This window comes from Microcaecilia unicolor, chromosome 2, assembly GCF_901765095.1.
Source record: "Microcaecilia unicolor chromosome 2, aMicUni1.1, whole genome shotgun sequence".
NCBI lineage: Eukaryota > Metazoa > Chordata > Amphibia > Gymnophiona > Siphonopidae > Microcaecilia > Microcaecilia unicolor.
In genome coordinates this window covers 339469027-339490488 of record NC_044032.1, presented here as the reverse complement: position 1 = coordinate 339490488, position 21462 = coordinate 339469027, and the positions used below count along the sequence as shown (strand labels likewise).

The following is a 21462-nucleotide window of genomic DNA, read 5'->3' as shown; positions in this document are numbered from 1 at the left end:
TCTAGAACGCACTGAAGGCTTTCAGAGATCGGCTGTCCTGTCAAATTATCCAAATTCGGACAGACAATCAGGTTGCAATGTATTACATCAACAAGCAGGGGGGCACCGGATCTCGCACCCTGTGTCAGGAAGCCGTCGGGATGTGGCGTTGGGCTTGCCAGTTCGGCATGCTCCTCCAAGCCACATACCTGGCAGGCGTAAACAACAGTCTGGCCGACAGACTGAGCAGAGTCATGCAACCGCACGAGTGGTCGCTCCATTCCAGAGTGGTATGCAAGATCTTCCAAGAGTGGGGCACCCCCTCGGTGGAACTTTTCGCCTCTCGGACCAACCACAAGCTGCCTCTGTTCTGTTCCAGACTTCAGACACACGTCAGGCTAGCGTCGGATGCCTTTCTCCTTCATTGGGGGACCGGCCTCCTGTATGCTTATCCTCCCATACCTTTGGTGGGGAAGACCTTACTGAAGCTCAAGCAAGACCGCGGCACCATGATTCTGATCATGCCTTTTTGGCCCCGTCAGATCTGGTTCCCTCTTCTTCTGGAGTTGTCCTCCGAAGAACCGTGGAGATTGGAGTGTTTTCTGACTCTCATTTCGCAGAACGACGGAGCGTTGCTGCACCCCAACCTTCAGTCTCTGGCTCTCACGGCCTGGATGTTGAGGGCGTAGACTTCACTGCGTTGGGTCTGTCTGAGGGTGTCTCCCGTGTCTTGCTTGCCTCTAGGAAGGATTCCACTAAAAAGAGTTACTTTTTCAAATGGAGGAGGTTTGTCGTTTGGTGTGAGAGCAAGGCCCTAGAACCTCGTTCTTGCCCTGCACAGAACCTGCTTGAATACCTTCTGCACTTATCAGAGTCTGGCCTCAAGACTAACTCAGTAAGGCAACTGAGTAAGGCATACTGTAGTTTTAAAAGGATTAGATTGAATGCTGGTTAGAAGGAGATAGCTTAGATATAGATAATTCTTGATAATTTAGATTTGTCTTATGAGGAATTCTGATTTCTGCTTATTTTAGAATATGTTTTATTCTGTGTAATTAATAAGTTCTATTTCTATGTAGAATATCTTTCCAATTCAGTGTTACATCTTTGACTGACTTTTCAAGTGAAGCTTTGTCTGCCATCATCTGGTTTGAATTATCCACAGTCCTAGCGAGTTCTGTGTAGGAAGCTAATAGGTGAAAGAGGTCAGGGAAAGTCTTGATTAATTATAGCTAAGTGAAGGACTGGTTTTCTGAAAGTAATAATAAATGTATGTGTGCCATTGAGCAAGATTGGCCCCTTGACCCCTTAATGAATGCCAGAACCCAGTTAGTATGAAGTTAGCTGGGAACCTAAGAATTTAATCATAATAAATGCAAGAGATAGGTGCCCCATTGTCTAGTGTGAGAGGCCCCAGGTCATAGGTCAGTTTGGGAAATATCTCAAACCTATGTAACTGATATTTTTAAGTAATGTGTAAGTAATAATTAGTTCAAGGCAGGGTAATCAATCTATTCTTTACCATCTGGTGAGAAAGGGGGGCTAGAGAGGTGTAGGACCCTATATAACTGGGAGCAGAAGCAGCTTACGTTAGAAGAGAGACAACAGAAAGAGGAGAAGGAGCTGAGACGAGAGAGAGAAGACACAGAGAGCTGAGAAAGAGAAGAAGAGAGCTAGAGCTGATGTCCTACTTTGTTTGCTGGCAAATAAAGAAGATTTCTCTCTCATTCTGGTGTGTGGTGTTTGACTCCTGAAGTACCACAGATTCTGCTAACAATAGTGGTAATTCCTGCAACAATTCTTGGTGTCAGAAGTGGGATCCCGAACCCTGCATCAATTTCTGGCACCCAACTGACTGAGGAACATTAGCCGGGTATGTATTCTGTATTCTGTATTGTAATCCTAGCTAGGAAACTGTAAACCAGCCCCTCAAAAACTGAGGGAAGGGGAGTCTGATCAACTCTCAGCGAAGGCCTTAGTACCTTCTAGTCTAGTGGGGACTAGTAGGAAAACCGCCAGAGCTTATCTGTATCTGAGAAATCTGAAATTGTTGGGTGGGATTTTTTGTACAGTATGTGTGTGATGCATGAATGATTAAATGAGTGTGGACTTCTTATAGCTGCGGTTCCAGTTAACGCGAGTTCAACTGGCCAGCGACGGAAGGAAGCGATTGTTGTTTGTTTACCTTTTTGTCTCTGGATCTGTGGACCCCTTACCACACTTCCAAAAAATCCCCTTCCTTTCTGTGTGTTGTAACTGTAAGCATTATGGGAGGGACATCGTCTAGAAAAATTGCTACTCCCCTAGATTGTATGCTTAAGAATTTTAAGAAAGGATTTTTACTTAATGATTATGGACAGACTTTAAGCTTAAGTACTCTAAGAACCTTGTGTGAAGTTGAGTGGCCATCTATGGGAGTGGGGTGGCCCCCTAGTGGCAGCTTAGATATTGAAGTAATCCGGAAGGTCTACAGCATAGTTGTAGGAGAACCAGAATATCTTGAACAACTCCCCTATATAGATTCCTGGGACAGCGTTGTGACTGACCCTCCCTCTTGGTTGAAAACTTATATGGGATCCCCAGTAAAGTTCATGTTGGGCCGCGTTCAAAGAAAGATTATTAGAAAATCTAAACTGGAGGAGGGAAAGAGCCCCAGGAAGCCTACCACCCAATCGGTGGCTTCCGCCCCTACCCTGTCCGAGAAACCCATACTCTCTGATGACCCCTCAGATCTTGAGCCACCACCTTATGGTCCATTGTTGGGGTTCCGCTCTACCCCCAGAGATCCACGGCGTCCAGCCCAAGCCTCTCCAGCACAGGCTTCTCCGGATAGTTCCTCCCCTTCTGTGCAAACCCCGCCACATCCTAGGTTGGACCTTTCAGCCAGCATCTACCCTCCTCTGCCACATCCTCCCCTGCTAACCTCCCAAGACCCGCTTTGGGCTCCACCCCCTGACTCCTCAACTCCCGACAGCCCAGTTTTTCCCTCTAGTACCCCTACCCACTCATCAGGGGCTCAGCATCCCTTTCAATGGACTGAATCACCTGTGATCACCTCTCAGTCTATGAGTACCCCTCCCCATCCCTCAGGGGTTCAACATGCCTCCCCTGAATGGGTTAGACCTGCTGCAATCACCTTTGAGCATGATAAGGGGGTAGCTTCTAGCTCTACCTCAGGTTCCATTCCCACCTCCTCGAGAGCTCTGCCCCTCCGCCAGGTAACCACCACTCGACCGGATCCTAATAATCAGGATCAGGTTATACAGGCACATGCCTACCAGTATGTACCCTTCACAACCACCAATCTCCTGAATTGGAAGACGCATTACCCCTCTTATACTGAAAAGCCTCAGGCAGTGGTGGACCTAGTGGCTAGCATTATGGCCACCCATAACCCAACTTGGACTGATTGTCAACAACTTCTCCTGACCCTCTTCACAACTGAGGAGAGGCGGAAGATTTACAAAATGCTGAGGCCATCACGCGAGCGCGTGTTCCCGAGGGGATACAGGACCCAGAGGAATGGGTTAGAACTCGGTTCCCTCGCGCAGCTCCAGCTTGGGATCCAAATAATGGACAGCACTATGAACTGTTGTCTGGCTATTGCCGGGACTTGCTGGAAGGTATGAAGAAAGGCATAAAGAGGCCCATTAATCTGGCAAAGGTCTCTGAAATTCTCCAAGGGGCAACTGAATCCCCTGGGGCCTTTTTAGAGCAACTAATTGAAGCCTACAGAACATACACCCCATTTGACCCTGAGGCACTAGAAAACCAGAGAATGGTGAATAGTGCATTGGTGGCCCAGAGTATGCCAGATATCCAGAAGAAGCTGCAGCGTCAGGAGGGATTCGCAGGGATGAATACCACCCAGCTAATTGAGATCGCAACAAAGGTTTTCGTTAATAGGGATCAGGAGATGCGCCGAGAGGCTGACCGGAAGATGCAGAAGAAGGCCAACCTTTTGGCGGCAGCCATTACTAACTCCACCCTTAACCGAGGTCGACCTCTACCTAATGGGAAGCCAAAGTGGGACCCCGGACCGCCAGCCCGGCCCCGAGATTCCTTCAATCAATCCCGGCCACGAGGGGAGAATCCCAGACCACGATTGGAGAGGGATCAGTGCGCCTACTGCAAGGAAAGAGGGCACTGGAAAGATGAATGCCCCCAGAGGCGCCAGGGACTGAGAAGGGGACCAGGAGATCGAGGAAGCCGAGGCCGAGTTCGAGAGGGAAGGTATGAGCCTTCTGAATCTGACATTATTGAGATAGCCGAGATGGCAGAATGGGATGAATAGGACAGACCGGGTTCCTACAAACTGGGCTCCCAGGAACCCATGGTCAAGTTAACCATAGGGAGCCGCTCAATTCCATTCATGATTGATACAGGAGCTGAACATTCTGTTGTGACGGAGCGATTAGCGCCTGTGTCTGGAAAAACTGTCCGAGTGGTGGGAGCCACGGGGGTGCAGAACCGGAGGCCCTTCCTGACGACCCGTAGATGCCAATTAGGCTCACACACAGTCACTCATGAATTCTTGTATATGCCAGACTGTCCAATCCCTTTGTTAGGCCGGGACCTGCTGTCCAAGCTTAGGGCCCAAATTTCCTTTGACTCTGATGGCCAGACTTCAGTCTCCTTTCGGCCCCCGACATCCAGCCCTAAGGGCATATTGAGTTTCTGCTGCCCCCTTGAAGAAAAATGGCGGCTGCATCAGTCGCATGGCCAAGTTGACCTATCCCTGGCCGACAGCTTCCAGGTCAATGGGGTATGGGCAGAAGATAATCCCCCAGGGTTGGCCCGAAATATTCCCCCTGTCCATGTAGACTTACTTCCAAGTGCCCGGCCAATCCATCTTCGCCAATACCCAATTCCCCGAAAGGCTCTGGAAGGGATTCAAGCACATCTGAATCGTCTGTTATCCCATGGAATTATTCGACCTTGCCAGTCTCCATGGAATACGCCACTGTTGCCAGTTCAGAAGCCAGGGACTGAGGACTACCGGCCAGTCCAAGACTTACGAGTGGTCAACAAATCCACTATTTCATTACACCCTGTAGTGCCTAATCCATATGTCCTGCTGGGATTGATACCTTCTGGAGCTACCCATTTCACGACACTGGACCTAAAAGATGCCTTCTTTTGTATTCGGGTGGCCCCCGCCAGTCAACTGCTTTTTGCCTTTCAATGGGAAAACCCAGTAACAGGACGGAAGCTTCAGTATACATGGACCCGCCTGCCACAGGGGTTCAAGAACTCCCCCACCATTTTTGGGACTGCCCTAGGACAAGACCTTAAGACTTTTAAATCTGAGCCTTCCAGGCGAGTTTTACTCCAGTATGTAGATGACCTCCTGATTGCAGCAGTGACCCAGGAAGAGTGTTTCGAGGCTACCAGAGAATTGCTGGAGCTACTCTTGGATGCGGGCTATAAGGTCTCACGCTCGAAGGCCCAACTCTGTCAGTCAGAAGTGAAGTATCTGGGCTTCTGCATTTCCCAGGGAAGTTGGAGACTGGATGTCAGTAGGAAGCAAGCGGTTGCTGCAATTCCCCAACCCAAGTCCAGAAGGGAAGTTAGGGAATTTCTGGGAGCAGCCGGATTCTGCAGAATTTGGATTCCGAATTTTGCACTGATGGCGAAACCCCTTTACCAGGCCACAAAGGGGGGTGAAAAGGAACCATTTGAATGGGGACCTATTGCTCAACAATCCTTCATTGCCATAAAGAAAGCCCTACTTCAAGCCCCTGCGTTAGGTCTTCCTGATGTGGAGAAACCTTTCTCACTGTATGTCCACGAGCGACAGGGGGTTGCTCTGGGTGTGCTGACCCAGATGATGGGATCCTGGCAGAGGCCTGTTGCATACCTGTCTAAACAGCTGGATGGAGTGGCTAAAGGATGGCCAGCCTGCCTGAGGGCCATTGCAGCAACAGCCTTACTGGTCCAGGAAGCTGACAAGTTGACCTTGGGGCAAGAACTGGTTGTCAAAGTCCCCCACGCAGTTCTCACCCTCATGGAGTACAAGGGCAACCACTGGTTTACAAATAGCCGCATGGTTAAGTACCAAGCCAGCTTGTGTGAGAATCCACGGATACACCTGGAAACAGTGGCTACATTCAATCCCGCCACTCTTTTGCCAGCATCTGAGGGACCACCGGATCATGACTGTATCCAAACCATGGATGAAGTGTACTCCAGTCGACCAGATCTTAAAGATGTTCCTTGGAGGGACCCAGATGTAATTTATTTCACAGATGGAAGCAGTTACGTGGAGAACTCCAAGCGATTGGCAGGCTATGCTGTGGTGACAGAGGACAAGGTGATAGAAGCAAGGGCCCTGCCCCAAGGAACTTCAGCCCAGAAAGCAGAACTTGTGGCCCTCATACGAGCTCTGGAGCTAGCAGCAGGACTGGTGACCAACATTTATACTGATTCCAAGTATGCCTTCACAACTCTACACGCTCATGGAGCTTTGTATAAGGAAAAGGGACTCATAAATGCCGCAGGCCAACCTGTTAAGTATGGACCTGAAATACTTCAGTTGCTAGAGGCTGTTTGGGCCCCTAAAAAGGTAGCTGTCATTCACTGCCGGGGACACCAAAGGACAGATACTCCAGTGGCCCGAGGGAACCGCCATGCTGATCGGGTGGCCAAGGAAGCTGCTCGAGGACCCCCAGCAGGTACTGTGACCCCCCTGTTCCAAATTCGACTGCAAGAATGGACGCCTATGTACACCCAAACGGAAGAGAAATGGGCTCAAGAAGAAGGGGCAGTAAGGAGACCTGATGGTTGGTTACATCTCCCTGATACCAGAGTTCTAGTGCCACACCACCTAGCTTGGCCGGTAGTGTCTCAAGCTCATGACCTGTCACACTTAGGGAAGACAGCACTAGCCCGCCTACTCAGTCGAGTGGTGTTCTTGGAAGGATTGGATAGTCTGGTTGCCACTGCTTCTGCCCGATGTACTCTCTATGCCCAGAATAATGCTCGTCAGGGACCCCGTATTCCACCAGGAGTTCAGTCTAGAGGACTAACACCCTTTGAGTCCCTAGTCATAGACTTCACAGAAATGCCCAGGAGTGGTAGGCTCCGATACCTCTTGGTCATGGTTTGCACTTTCTCTGGGTGGGTGGAAGCATACCCTACAGTCACTGAGAAAGCCACAGAAGTAGCTCGAGCCCTCCTTAGGGATGTCATCCCCAGGTATGGACTGCCCCTTGCCGTAGGCTCAGATAATGGTCCCACCTTTGTTGAAGCCACACTTCAGGCCCTGTCCCGCGCATTGCGCATTACCTGGAAATTGCATTGTGCCTACCGTCCCCAGAGTTCAGGGCAGGTTGAGCGGGCAAACAGAACCTTGAAAAATAGCCTAGCAAAGATTTGTCAGGAAACCCAACTGAAATGGCCACAGGCACTGCCACTAGCCCTCTTCCGCCTCCGATGCACCCCAACTAAAGGAACGGCCCTCTCTCCCTTTGAAATTGTGTATGGGAAGCCCCCAGCCATTTTGCAGGGAATTAAGGGAGACATAGGGACTTTAGGGTCTGCCCAGGTGCAGGAGCAGGTAGCCCTTTTGGGCCGGATAATTTCTGAGCTTCAGTCTTATGTGAGAGAAATAAACCCTGTCCCCTTCCAGGCTCAGGTACATTCCTTCCTGCCAGGGGATAGAGTTTGGGTGAAAGACTGGAGGCTCCAGCCTTTGGGGCCCCGGTGGAAAGGACCTTTTACTGTTTTGCTTTCTACCCCTACAGCTGTGAAGGTCGCAGGGATAACTCCATGGGTCCATTGGTTTCGAATCAAGTCTGCTGACCAGACTGAGCCCAGCACGGATCAGACGGAGCCTAAACAGTGGAGAGCAGAAAGTGATCCAGCGGAGCCATTGAAGTTGCGCTTGACCCGAACCAAAGAATCTAGTAGCTGAAAAGAAGGGTCAACTGCATACCGCAGGAGCTGCTGGACTTCGGCTTCATACTGAGACTCTTTCTTGCCTGATTCTGGCTTTCCTGGAATTTGAGAGCTTGATCCTTGTCAGTTGAGGTTCTATCCCAACTGGTATAAGAACTCAAAGACTGAGAACATTATATTAGAGTAATCTGTGACTAGCACAGACTGTTGGAATATTATTGCTTAATTAGTTTGCTGTATTTGTTTTAGATTAGGAAGAAAGAAAATGTTAGTAGTTTGGGTGCTTTTGTTGTTTTCTACTCCTTGCCTCCTTGTTCCTAATACCCTAACTCGCTCCAACCTTTGGCTACACTCTGTCCAGGAACTAATTAGCCAGGCAAAGATTACTTCCCCTTGTATTGTGTGTTCCTGATTTTCTCCTTATACCACAGATGTCCCAGCTGTTCCTGTCCCTGTGCCGCTTACAGCTCTTATACCTCCCTACTTTTCGAGTTCGGGCCTTTGGAGCCAGGATTATACTTGGTGGTCCTTTTATAATGCTACCTCCCCCTCTGAATCTTCTCTAAGGCCAGTCTTTACGTCTCCCTATCCAGCTTCTGGAGTGTTTTGTTTAACAAGAAACATCTCAACTGTTCTTCCCATTTCCTGTAACTATACCAATGTTCTCCCAGAGAAGGGGGAATCTGTGTGGGTAGTCTCTCCAGGTACTCCTATGTGCCCTACTACCATACCTGGAGATTATGACCCAGGTGATTATCTGGCTCCTAAGCGTACCACTGAGAGGACTAGTGTCCCGGCTTATTTTCTACTTTCATAAGTCCCCGGGGTATGAAGAGTTTATAACAAATGAGCAGCCTGTCACAATTGGGGATTGGCACCTATGGTGTGCAAAGTCTCCATATCGTCTTCGTTCCCCCTGGGATAGGGGCTCGCATTATGGGCATCCTAAGTACCTTGTCCAGCCTGAGCCAACATTTATTGGGAACTTCCCTCACCCTCTCCTTGGCCATTACTGGCTCTGTGATAATGTCCTCCACATGATTCTTCCCCCCACGTATGATTTTTGTGTATTGGTAACCTTGAATTATTTTCCTAAAGTTATTCCTCTTCTCAGGCCACCATCCCCGCACCGCTCTAAGCAAGAGGCCTTGTCCTTACCCTCCTCCGTTGCCACAGAGGATGAGGCGATTGAATTAGCCCTCCAGTACATCAACTCTACTTATCCTCTGACTAAAAAGAGACTTGTGGCCCTTTCTGCCAAGGCCTGGATTCCAATTGGGGGCCCGGTAGCGGGTATTACTGAACTAGGCATGGCTACCCGGCGACTTCAGTCCCTACTCCATGTTTTAGTCCATGAGCTGAACGTGGTAGTCAATGCATTGCAGGATCAAATTAATGAATTAAGTGTAGTTTCTCGGTATAACCGTATGGGCCTTGACTACCTCTTTGCAGCCCAGGGTGGCCTCTGCACAGTGCTCAATTCTTCAGAGTGCTGTACTATTGTCATAAATAGGACGCATGTAGTTAGGCATGCCATGGATAAAGTCCTACAGTTGGCTAGCCTTAATGTGGAGGATTATCGAGGAGGATTAGACCTTACCTCCTGGTGGTGGTCATTGACCTCATGGATACGTCCCTTGTTCATTTCCCTAATAGTCTTAGTTTTAGCAGGATTGTTGTTTTGTTTCTTGGCCTCATGTGCTTCGGCAGTATGCCGTTGGACCTTAACGAGTAGGGTAATGGTGATTCACAAGCCTATTCCTAGAAGTTATGCCCCAGGAGGAGGTATGGAGTTGGGATCACTATAATCCCCAGAGTTTGAGTTGTGAGACTTATCTCTGCATAAGCTGATTTTAGTCTCAAAGGGGGGAATGAGGCAGCTTGGGCAAAGAAGTCATATTAATTTTAACTTTTCAGTCCTGTAAAGTGGAGGAATGCCATCTGGTTTTAATTGCTCAAGAAGTCTAGCTTTTGCTAGACCAGAGGTTAGAAAGGTCAGTGAGAAATGAAACTCTCTTTGTCCCTTTTTGAGAGAAGTAATTATTTACCACATCTGGATACCATTATGAGTAAGGCATACTGTAGTTTTAAAAGGATTAGATTGAATGCTGGTTAGAAGGAGATAGCTTAGATATAGATAATTCTTGATAATTTAGATTTGTCTTATAAGGAATTCTGATTTCTGCTTATTTTAGAATATGTTTTATTCTGTGTAATTAATAAGTTCTATTTCTATGTAGAATATCTTTCCAATTCAGTGTTACATCTTTGACTGACTTTTCAAGTGAAGCTTTGTCTGCCATCATCTGGTTTGAATTATCCACAGTCCTAGCGAGTTCTGTGTAGGAAGCTAATAGGTGAAAGAGGTCAGGGAAAGTCTTGATTAATTATAGCTAAGTGAAGGACTGGTTTTCTGAAAGTAATAATAAATGTATGTGTGCCATTGAGCAAGATTGGCCCCTTGACCCCTTAATGAATACCAGAACCCAGTTAGTATGAAGTTAGCTGGGAACCTAAGAATTTAATCATAATAAAATGCAAGAGATAGGTGCCCCATTGTCTAGTGTGAGAGGCCCCAGGTCATAGGTCAGTTTGGGAAATATCTCAAACCTATGTAACTGATATTTTTAAGTAATGTGTAAGTAATAATTAGTTCAAGGCAGGGTAATCAATCTATTCTTTACCATCTGGTGAGAAAGGGGGGCTAGAGAGGTGTAGGACCCTATATAACTGGGAGCAGAAGCAGCTTACGTTAGAAGAGAGACAACAGAAAGAGGAGAAGGAGCTGAGACGAGAGAGAGAAGACACAGAGAGCTGAGAAAGAGAAGAAGAGAGCTAGAGCTGATGTCCTACTTTGTTTGCTGGCAAATAAAGAAGATTTCTCTCTCATTCTGGTGTGTGGTGTTTGACTCCTGAAGTACCACAGATTCTGCTAACAATAGTGGTAATTCCTGCAACAATAAGATGGTGATCAGAGGAGGGATGATCAGAGGCAAGGAAACTAGAAGGTGAACAGTTGGAGGAGAAGATGAGATCAAGACAGTGACCATTTTGATGAGTGGGGGAGGTGGAGCATAGTTGGAGATTAAAGGAGGACGTTAAAACGAGTAACTTGGAAATATAAGAGTTGGAAGGATCATTAGCAGGAATATTAAAGTCACCAAGGATGAGAGAGGGGGAGGAAGGATCATGGAAGAAGGCAAGCCAGGCATCAAAGTCACTGAGAAAGGATGAAAGGGACTTATCAGGGGGACGATAAATGACCGCTATTCGAAGAGGCAGAGGAGAGAAAAGGCGGATAGAGTGGACTTCAAAGGAGGAAAAACAGTGAGATTGAGGTGGAAGAAGGGGTCTGGAGGAGGGACAGAGGATCTTACACAGAACCCAGGAAACGAAACTTATCTTTGGTTTTGCACACAACCCTCTATTTCCAACACTGGTCTCTAGTCTATTCACAGTTATTTGGCATTGCATATACCATATAAGGCAATATACTGATAAGCAGCACAAGTTCCAGCTGGTTTCTGCTATCTGGTTACAGCTGCTTCCTCTGAGCTAACTGTCAGCTTGCAAGCCTTACATTTCAGAAAAGGCACAGACGGAGAGAAAATGTATTTCACAGAAAAAGCAAAGTTAATGGCTGCCATGTTACAAGTTACAGCTTCTTTTAGCTAAGCACAATAGATTGTCCTTTTCAGCAAAATCTAACTCTAGTATAAAGTGACTCCAGTTTCAGCAAAACAGTCAAGCTGCCCCCCCCCTACAATGCCACTGAAATTCTCCCCTCTCCCTTCTCCTAGTACATCTAGAGGATGGGGGAAGGGACTGAAATTTAGCTGCAAGACTTCATGACCCTAGGTGAAACCACAGATGAACTTCCTAGGACCTTCAGACCAGAGTCATCTGCATAGGAGAGGGATATGCAAATGTTTCTTTTCTGCTAGGTTACTGATACACATTGAAGAATACTGGTACAGCTTGTCTTTGGGGAAGGACAGGTCAATTACTTTCTAGGCAGGCTTATTACTGTATAATTATGGTACAGCCAGAGACCCCCCCACTGGAATGGTGGCGGGCCCAGTCATAGAGCTCAGGCTATTACAGACCTTGGCTGAGTCAGAAATCTGATGGCTGACATAATTGGGAGCTTACTGGAAAAGTATGGCCTAGTTGTTAGCACAGATAGAGGCCTGATGGTAAAGCCAAGTGTAGTTGTCAGGCTTAGGAAAAGGCCTGAATGACTTAAATTGGAAAGTTAGGTCAAGGAAAAAAATGAAACAAAATGGAAGATTAGAGAATTAAAATGGAAACTATCAGTTACAAAGTGGACTTTTCTCTAATCTAAGTTAGAAAAACAAGTTGAGAAATGAATGCGTCATGCCAAGTGCAAGGAAATGATTAAGAAAAAGGGCTGTCAACTTTGCAATTGGGCAAGATTGTGGTCAGCTAGCTTGGGATAAACAACTTAACATGGTAGCTTATGGGCCCCATTACTTAGAATGGAGATATGAGAATAAATAAGGTGGGTAGATTTTGGGCGTGCCAGAAGACCTTCTGACTTGCTACACAAAGTGCTGTCCAGCCGTCCACCTATCTGCTTGTATTCCTGATCCTACTGTGTTATTGTGGTAAGATATAATAAAGGTAATTACCCTTGCTACCTGTCTTCTCTCCTTCTTAACTAATGACTAGCAGGATGCTTAACCTCCTGAGCCTAAATTAGTTATGGGTAGGACCCTTACTCATCTACTGATATTCACAGATATCAGGAGTCAGATGAAAGAGGTCATGTTAGAGGAATATATTTTAAGCCTTCTGGGAGACTCCCCTCGTCCATTTGGACACATGTCCATTGTGGGAGAGGGGCAATTCTTCCCGGGATAGAAAGGAAGAATAAAAACAGTGGTGACTCCCTTCCGTTGAAAGGCACACGCACGTTTGATTTAGTTGTTCTTTTTTACTAGTTTTTGGTCAAGAGGGGATTGAGTGAATTTCCATTTGACCAAAAAGAACAATTCATTTTCATCTCTTGTTTTTCTCCCAGTATTCTGCTACTTTGTTATTGCATTTCCACTTGGTAAAAGTAAATTCAGTCATCACACAACTTTCCTGATAACTAATTCTTGTTTACTGTTCTTCTTGCTTTATATATCATTTCTGGCTAGCATGCATCTTGGTGAAAATACACGCTAGTGTATGGGAACTGATGCCTGGCCAATCTTTTATCTCCTAACCCTTCTCTCTATAATTTCCTCTAAACTGCCACCCTCTTGGTTGGTTAACCGCTTTGAGTTCTAACGCTTCTCTATCCTTCTAATCGTTCCCTCTTCATAAAGGGACACTCTGAAACAGCCTACCCCAGCTCTGCCCTACACCAAATTGTGGAAATGTGAGTGCTTTGGTGGCAAAATACTGCTTAATGGAGGTTTTACTTTTTTTCCCCTTGTTTTAATGCACTAGCATTTTATTTTATTCCATCTCATACCATCAGATCCTTCTCTTGCCTTTCGTTGCTCTTTCTTCCGGTTTCAGTGACACTCATGGCTTTCTGCCAGCCTGACAGAAACTGTATCTTCGTATGTTGCTTCTCTCATGATTTTATCTCTCAATTCTTTATCTTTGCCGTGGCTCACTGTAACGTCTTTCTTTTCAACTTCCTTAAAATAATTTCATGTGCGTAGTTGGTCAGAGACCCACTCGCTATCTTTTCCCTTTCTACATATAGTTTTATGTTTGCCAGAAATATCACTTGGGCTTCCTCTTACCCCTATCTTAGCTTACAGTATCAGTCTCCCCCTGGGGTTCTATGATTTCACATTTTAACTGCTTACTTCTCATGTTCATATCTTATTCTAACCTGTCCTTATTGCTTAGCTTCTCCGTGCTCTCCTTTCCTGCTTAAATACATGATGCCTGCCAACTTTAAAGTTCTTTCAGAACCATTATACGATGGCTACCTGCTGTTCCACATTTATTTTGCCTTTCATTGTTTTTCTTTTAACTTTCATCTCACTTCCCTTGTATTTCTCTGCTACGCATTTCCTCTTGGTGTTATGAGATTGCAGGTGCTTTCATTTTTCCTTTAAAATTGATTCACAATATTTTGCTCCTGAAACTGCTCTGACTTTCATTTGATGATGGCCAGACCTCTCTTAAAAGAAATGCAGCCATCTCAAATGCTTCTCTCTCTCTCCTTACTTCCTTGCCTATATCTTTAGGATTATGTCACAGTTTCCGTTCATCTCTAGACCTTTGCTTTCTAACCCTCTGGCTAAGGTACTGGATTTCTTCCCCGCTACCGTTTGTGAATTACAAAGCTACTATCCTGCTTATAATCGAACGAGAAAAACGCCCAAGTTCCGACCTAAATCGGGAGATGGACGTTTATCTCACAAAAACGAATAAAGCGGTATAATCGAAAGCCGATTTTTGGACGTTTTCAACTGCACTCCGTCGCGGATGCGGACAAAGTTGATGGGGGCGTGTCAGAGGTGTGGCGAAGGCGGAACTGGGGCGTGGTTATCTGCCGAACAAAGATGGGCGCATTTCACCGATAATGGGAAAAAAGTATGCGTTTTTAGCTAGAATTTAGGACACTTTTTCTGGACCCTGTTTTTTCACGAATAAGGCCCCAAAAAGTGCCCTAAATGACCAGATGACCACTGGAGGGAATCGGGGATGACCTCCCCTGACTCCCCCAGTGGTCACTAACCCCCTCCCACCACAAAAAATGATGTTTCACAACTTTTTATTTTCACCCTCAAATGTCATACCCAGCTCCCTGGCAGCAGTATGCAGGTCACTGGAGGAGTTGTTAGGGGGTGCAGTGGACTTCAGGCAGGTGGACCCAGGCCCACCCCCCCCCCTACCTGTTACAATTGTGCTGCTTAATGCTTATTAGTCATCCAACCCCCCCAAACCCACTGTACCCACATGTAGGTGCCCCCCTTCACCCCTTAGGGCTATAGTAATGGTGTAGACTTGTGGGCAGTGGGTTTTGAGGGGGATTTGGGGGGCTCAACACACAAGGGAAGGGTGCTATGCACCTGGGAGCTCTTTTACCTTTTTTTTTGGTTTTGTAAAAGTGCCCCCTAGGGTGCCCGGTTGATGTCCTGGCATGTGAGGGGGACCAGTGCTCTACGAATCCTGGCCCCTCCCACGAACAAATGCCTTGGATTTATTCGTTTTTGAGCTGGGCGCTTTCATTTTCCATTATCGCTGAACAACAAAAACGCCCAGCTCACACATTGTTGAATAAAACATGGGCGTCTATTTTTTCCCAAAATACGGTTTGGTCCACCCCTTCACGGACCCGTTCTTGGAGATAAACGCCCATGGAGATAGGCGTTTTCGTTCAATTATGCCCCTCTATGGGAACTTTGTGCTCAGTAGTTCTGGGTTATACTTAGCTGTTTATGTTTTCTGTCTCCCCCATATAAATTACATTTACGGCCCGTTAGGGTTACCATATGGCTCCAGAAAAAGGAGGACGGATTGAGCCAGCCGGGTTTTACTTCCATTGCTTTGAAAGCAATGGAAGTAAAACCCGGCTGGCTCAATCCGTCCTCCTTTTTCTGGAGCCATTACGGCACATTGAAGTTCCATGCTTTGCTCAAGTACTAGGTTTAATTTTAAAACTTTTTCTCCTTGGACACACCTACTTCCTTCTTTAACCACTGAAGTTTCGGATGCTGCTGTGCTGGCTTTCAATCTTGCCTTGAAACTCAATTTCTGCTTTAAAAACACTTGCTATAAGTCCCTTGCATGCTTCATGCAAACCCCCCCCTCCCCCCCCCCCCCCCCCCCCCCCCCCCGCCTTTCTTTCTCCTTCATGATTCACTACCTCTCTTCCTGTCACTGAAACCTCTGCCACTGAAACTTCTGACTCTGCCAGTATCAGAATGGCAGCTCCGGGCACCTCTCCCCCTCCTTCCTGTCACACTCAACCTATTAATAAGCTCACAGTCTGTACATCTGCCATTGTCACACTGTGCCTAAAAAGTATCCATTGTAACTCTTTTACTATTAGTTTAGTTTTTTAGTTTAGTTTTAGTTTAGTTGCCCTTGCATGGCATTTTCCTGTCGCTACATTGTTTCCTCTCCTTCTTTGCTGCCCACACCCTTGTATCTTGATGTTATACCAGGCTGCAGTAGTCTTTAACCACTGGTCAAACTGAAATATGTTTATCATTTGATTATCGGTCTTCCCACTTTCCCTACTTAAATTTCTATCTAAAAGGCTGATTTTGTTGGGTCTACACTGTACCAAAGGACCTTTAAAGTTTTACAGCTCTATTTTATTGTTTAATTTGAGAACTTGCTCCCTACTTAACCTCATTATGAAGGTCAAATCAGGTGGATGCTTTTGAGCTGCCCAGTTTTTAAGATATGTGATCTGGACTTGCGTCCATGGAGGGGATTGTTGTATCTTTATATGTTTTGGTATTTTAAAAGGTGTTGAAAATACTTTCATGCTTTTCCCACCTCCATTTCGTTTTTTGTATTTAATCTCTGTTTAATTTGCGAGACGAAATGCACTGTTTGTAAGCTATAAGGTTAAGTGCTGATAGTTTTAGTTTCTTGCCTCCCTGGGTGCTACGGTTAATAAAATTTTCTTTTTTTTCCTGCCTATTCTACACCGTATCTGTTGTTTTGAAACTCTCCCCCTCCCGTACTCTGGTTAAAATGGTTCTTTTCTGCTGCCAATATGTAACAGCTGGTATGGGTATTTCACGTTTTTGAGATATTCCACAATGTTGGTATTACCTACTTTAGCTGTAGACAACTCCCCTTCTTTCCCTATTACAAGTCGGTATGCATTGCATTCAGATTCAATTATTATATTTAATGTAAATAGTCTTATCTTTTGGTGGTTTTCTTTCCACTTCTGGCTGGCTGCTGCTTATGCATGATGTCTCTAGCTGTATGCTCCTACTGACTTCCTGCTTGATAATTTACTTTCTCTCTTTTTCTCTCCTGACATATTAATCCTATACAGGCTAATTACACCAGCATGAAGTTTTAATACAAAAAATTAAACTTACAGTTTTTATTTGATATATAGTCCTGTTTTCAGTAGGCATAATGTCCAATGCTTGCAGTGAGCAGTAAACTCAAATTAAGCACAGGAAGCACGGTTATTTCGTGATTTCCTTAGGAACGAATGACAGAGATTAACCCTTGTAGTTCTTATTTTCTCTGAAGTTCATTTTTACAAAAGCTTTAAACTTAGTAGACTTTAAATGATACAGGAATTAATTACGTGCTTCAGATTTGTAATAACTATATAGGTTTTTCTATGATTCTGTGTTATCCTTGCTACTCTTTGTTTAGAATTTAATTTACAATGTAAGCATACTGGCTGTTCCATTTACCATGCTGGTCTATATAGACATATCCTAATGGTTGAATATGTGCATTTATTGCCTTAATAAGATTTGTACCCACTACCTGCTACACTCAATAACCTGCCATTGCAGGAAGAAACATTTTTCTGCGTTAACAAATTCTTTTTCATTACTGTCTTACAGAATAATTATTAACTCTTATATATTGCCTTTGTCCAAATGTAGTAATATAATATAAAATTCTTATTTTTGTTGTTTTTTTATTATTACCTCGTCCCTCTTAGTAGCTTCTGTTGTTATATGGTAATATAGTGCCCTGCCCTCTAATGTACCAACTCTGGAACTTGGTTCTAGGTTTGATCATAACACAGTACTACTATAGAACATTGTTCTACATTACATTACTCTGGAGCATTGTTTTAGATCACATTTTCGCTCTGGGAAATTATTCTGGAACATGGTTCTAGACTGCCTTCTTCTAGCGCCTGCCACAATGCATATTATATTATCCTCAGACACATTTTTGATGGCTTGGTTACATACGTTTCATGTTAAATCATTGATTCTTTTTGATGTTAGAATGATACATATGGTCCTGTGTTTCTATTATTTATCTGTACCGTTCTAGGACATAGTTCTGGAGCATATTACGAATCTAGAACTTGGTTCTAGACTGCTTTGAATCTAGAATTTCAATACTGATATAAGTAGAGGAGTGTGGTAGCCGTGTTAGTCCATTCTTAAGGTTATCAATAGAAATCAAACAAAATAAAACATGGAAAAGAAAATAAGATGATACCTTTTTTATTGGACATAACTTAATACATTTCTTGATTAGCTTTCGAAGGTTGCCCTTCTTCCTCAGATCGGAAATAAGCAAATGTGCTAGCTGACAGTGTATATAAGTGAAAACATTCAAGCATTACTATGACAGTCTGACAGGGTGGGAGGAGGGGGGTGGGTAGGAAGTATGCATGGGGACATCAAAGCATATCATTGATATTCTAACAGGGTGGGTGTGGATAGGTGAGGGGAGGGTGATCAACAGAGACATACAGCTTTATGGTTTATAATGGGCTAGGAACCCCAGATCCTTGTTAAGTCCTTTCTGTTGGGTGTTAAAATATTCAATCATTCTGACTTCAAAGGTCTTACGTTCTTGTATGGTTTTAAAGTTACCTTTGAGGATTCTCACTGTGAAGTCACTGGTACAGTGTCCTGGTCCTGTAAAATGTTGACCAACAGGCGTGGGAACCCTGCTGGCACCAGTATTGTTCATATGATGTCTATGTAAATTGAATCTTGTCTTAAGCATCTGGCCTGTTTCTCCAATATAGCATCCTTCGTTACATTTTTTACACTGAATGATATATACCACATTGGAAGATGAGCAAGTGAAAGATCCCTTTATGTTGAATATCTTTCCTTTGTGGATGACTTTGGGGTCCTGTGAAATATTTTGGCATAGTTTGCAACTGGATAAATTACAGGGAAGTGTGCCCTTCTGTTCCTTTTCAGTCTGTGAAGGAAGTTTACTTCTGATTAGCTTGTGTTTTAAATTGGGTGGCTGTCGGAAGGCCAGTACTGGTGGGGATGGGAATATCTCTTTCAGTAATTCATCATCCTGGAGTATAGGTTGTAGATCTCTTATGATTTTCCTCAGTTTTTCCAGCTCTGGATTGTATGTCACTACAAGCGGGATTCTGTCTGTGGATTTTTTCTTTTTGTACTGTAGCAGATTCTCCCTGGGTGTTTTGAGGAAGGAGGCAATATTCTTGGAGATTATTTTGGGGTTGTAGCCCTTCTGTTTGAAGGATTCAGTCAGGCTTTTAAGGTGTCTGTCTCTGTCCCCTGGGTCAGAGCAGATACGGTGGTATCTTGTGGCTTGGCTGTAAATGATGGATCTTTTTGTATGTGAAGGATGGAAGCTGGAGTTGTGGAGGTAGTAGCTGCATCTGTCTGTGGGTTTCTTGTATATAGATGTTTGTATACAGCCATCACTAATTGAGACCGTGGTGTCCACAAAATTGACTTTTTCTGGGGAGTAGTCAATTTTGAATCTGATTGTAGGATGGTATGTATTGAATGCAGAATAACATTGTTTCAGGGTTTCTTCACCCTCCGTCCAAATCATAAAAATGTCATTGATGTACCGGTAGTATTTTAGAGGTTTGGTCTGGTGTGTATTCAGAAATGTCTCTTCCAGCTCAGCCATAAAAAGGTTGGCATATTGGGGTGCTGTCCTGGTGCCCATCGCAGTGCCCATTATTTGCAGATAGATATCATTGTTAAAGTGGAAGTAGTTGTGAGTTAAAATGAATTTGATTAATTTTGTAATAGTTTCTGGTGAGTATTGATGGTCCAGTGTGGATTTTTTTAGGAGTCTTCCACATGCAGCTATGCCATCCGCATGTGGAATGTTGCTGTATAGTGATTCTACATCCATCGTGACCAGAAGGGTGTTAGGTGGTAGTTGCTTGATATTTTTCAATTTATTCAGAAAGTCTGTGGTGTCTTGTATGAAGCTGTTAGTTTTGTGTACGAGAGGTTTCAGAATTCCCTCTATGAATCCAGATATTTCTTCCGTGAGTGTACCAATACCTGATATGATTGGTCTGCCAGGGTTTCCCGGTTTGTGGATCTTGGGTAGCATGTAAAATGTGCCCACGGAAGGTTGATTTGGTATGAGTTTCTTCAGGTGAGGTTGCGCTTGTGTAGGAAATGTTTTGATAAGGTCTTTCAGCTGTTTTGTGTAATCCTGTGTGGGGTCCTCAGTTAGTTTCCTGTAGTATTTATTGTCTGAATACTGATATATAATTTTCCCATCGACTTTATCGACATGCAGATATCTGTTTGTGGAAAATGGTACCTTCTTGTCTGCGTGGACGCTTTCTCTAAGTGGGTGGAAGCTTTCCCCTGCTCCAGAGATAACGGCCCAAGTCATGGCACAGATTCTCTGTAATGAGATTATCCCTTGATTTGGAATCCCGAGTAAGATTAGTACTGATAATGGTACACATTTTGTTAATGAACTGTTGAAATCTTTTCTTCCTACTCTAGGTATTACTCACAGAATTGTTTGCATTTACAAACCCACTAGCAATGGATTGCTTAGAACCAAATTGAGACAGCAGCCTAACTAGGGAACTAGATCTTAAACAGTTAACGGCATTCCTGTGTTAACTATGATTCAATTTCATTAACATTTATTTGCTTTTATTCTCCTTCATTTTTGGGGTATAGTTCTGGACTATGCATACTATGATGTCTTTTTTGTCCTTTATCAAAAGCTTTATTTCTACGAAGTATGTGTCTCTCTCATGTTACTTATATTATGGTATATATAAATTTCATGTTTTGTTTGTCACCTCCTTCTCCCCTTCTTGTTTCTGTTTTTGGGTACTAAGTAGGTAGGCCCAGTTTTTACCTTATAAAATTTTCGATTTATTTTCATTCCACAGCTGAATCCTTAGAACCTTCAGGATCGGCTGCTGCCCTGGAGGTGCCCAAAAGTTTTTTTTTCCTATTACAGGCTGGACTACTTTTAATGATCCACACCCGCACTTGTCTTCCCTTTTCTGAAGTGTATTTTAGGGACTCTTCCCTGATACCTACTATACCCTTAATCTTGTTCCTATCTGTGTTACGCTAGAACCATTGGCTTACGTACCGATGCCCGGGGAAAGGTAAGGGGAAAGGCTCACACCCATCTAAGGGGCAAATTTCTGTCCCTTGGATGGATGATGGTACCAAAATTGTTAGGAATTGAGCAAAAGATCCCACTCCATTTTCGGAGTGCGCTGGCTCCATAGTCTAGAACACTTGCCTCTCTACCAATTAGGCTAAAACCTGTAGCACCGGTACTCCTGAGGGACACCTCTGTACCGTTTCCTACTAGCTAGTCTAATCAGAGGTCGTAAATTTATAGTTTGATTAATTGAAAACCCAGTGGGAGCTGGTTGAAGCGTTTAGGGATCCTGCCACAGTTGATGCATTTAAGGCTCCTAGCACATGAAAACTCATTGGGTTACTGCTTTCCGGATTCATGGTACCTTTTTCACGGGTACTTGAATCCCTTGATGGGTGCACTCCCTAATTTAGGGCTCTACCAGTGAGCGTTTATTGTGGCTCCTGGCACCGGAGACGCGTTTATTTTGGCTCCTGGTGGTTGATGAAGCGTTTAGTGGGCTCTTAACTGGGGTGGTTGATGAGGCGCTTATTAGGCTCTTGACCAGAG

The 21462-nt window shown here is 44.7% G+C and overlaps 1 protein-coding gene across 1 annotated transcript in view; it reads right to left on the bottom strand.

Moving 5' to 3' along the window:
* Nucleotides 1–16984, bottom strand: part of LOC115463677 (alpha-1,4-N-acetylglucosaminyltransferase-like) — a 188714-nt gene extending 171730 nt beyond the window's left edge. Inside the window, exon 1 of the mRNA XM_030194386.1 lies at nucleotides 16923–16984. The gene's annotated coding sequence lies outside the window, so the exon portion shown is untranslated. The remainder of the gene's footprint in view (nucleotides 1–16922) is intronic.
* Nucleotides 16985–21462: the final 4478 nt, after the last annotated feature.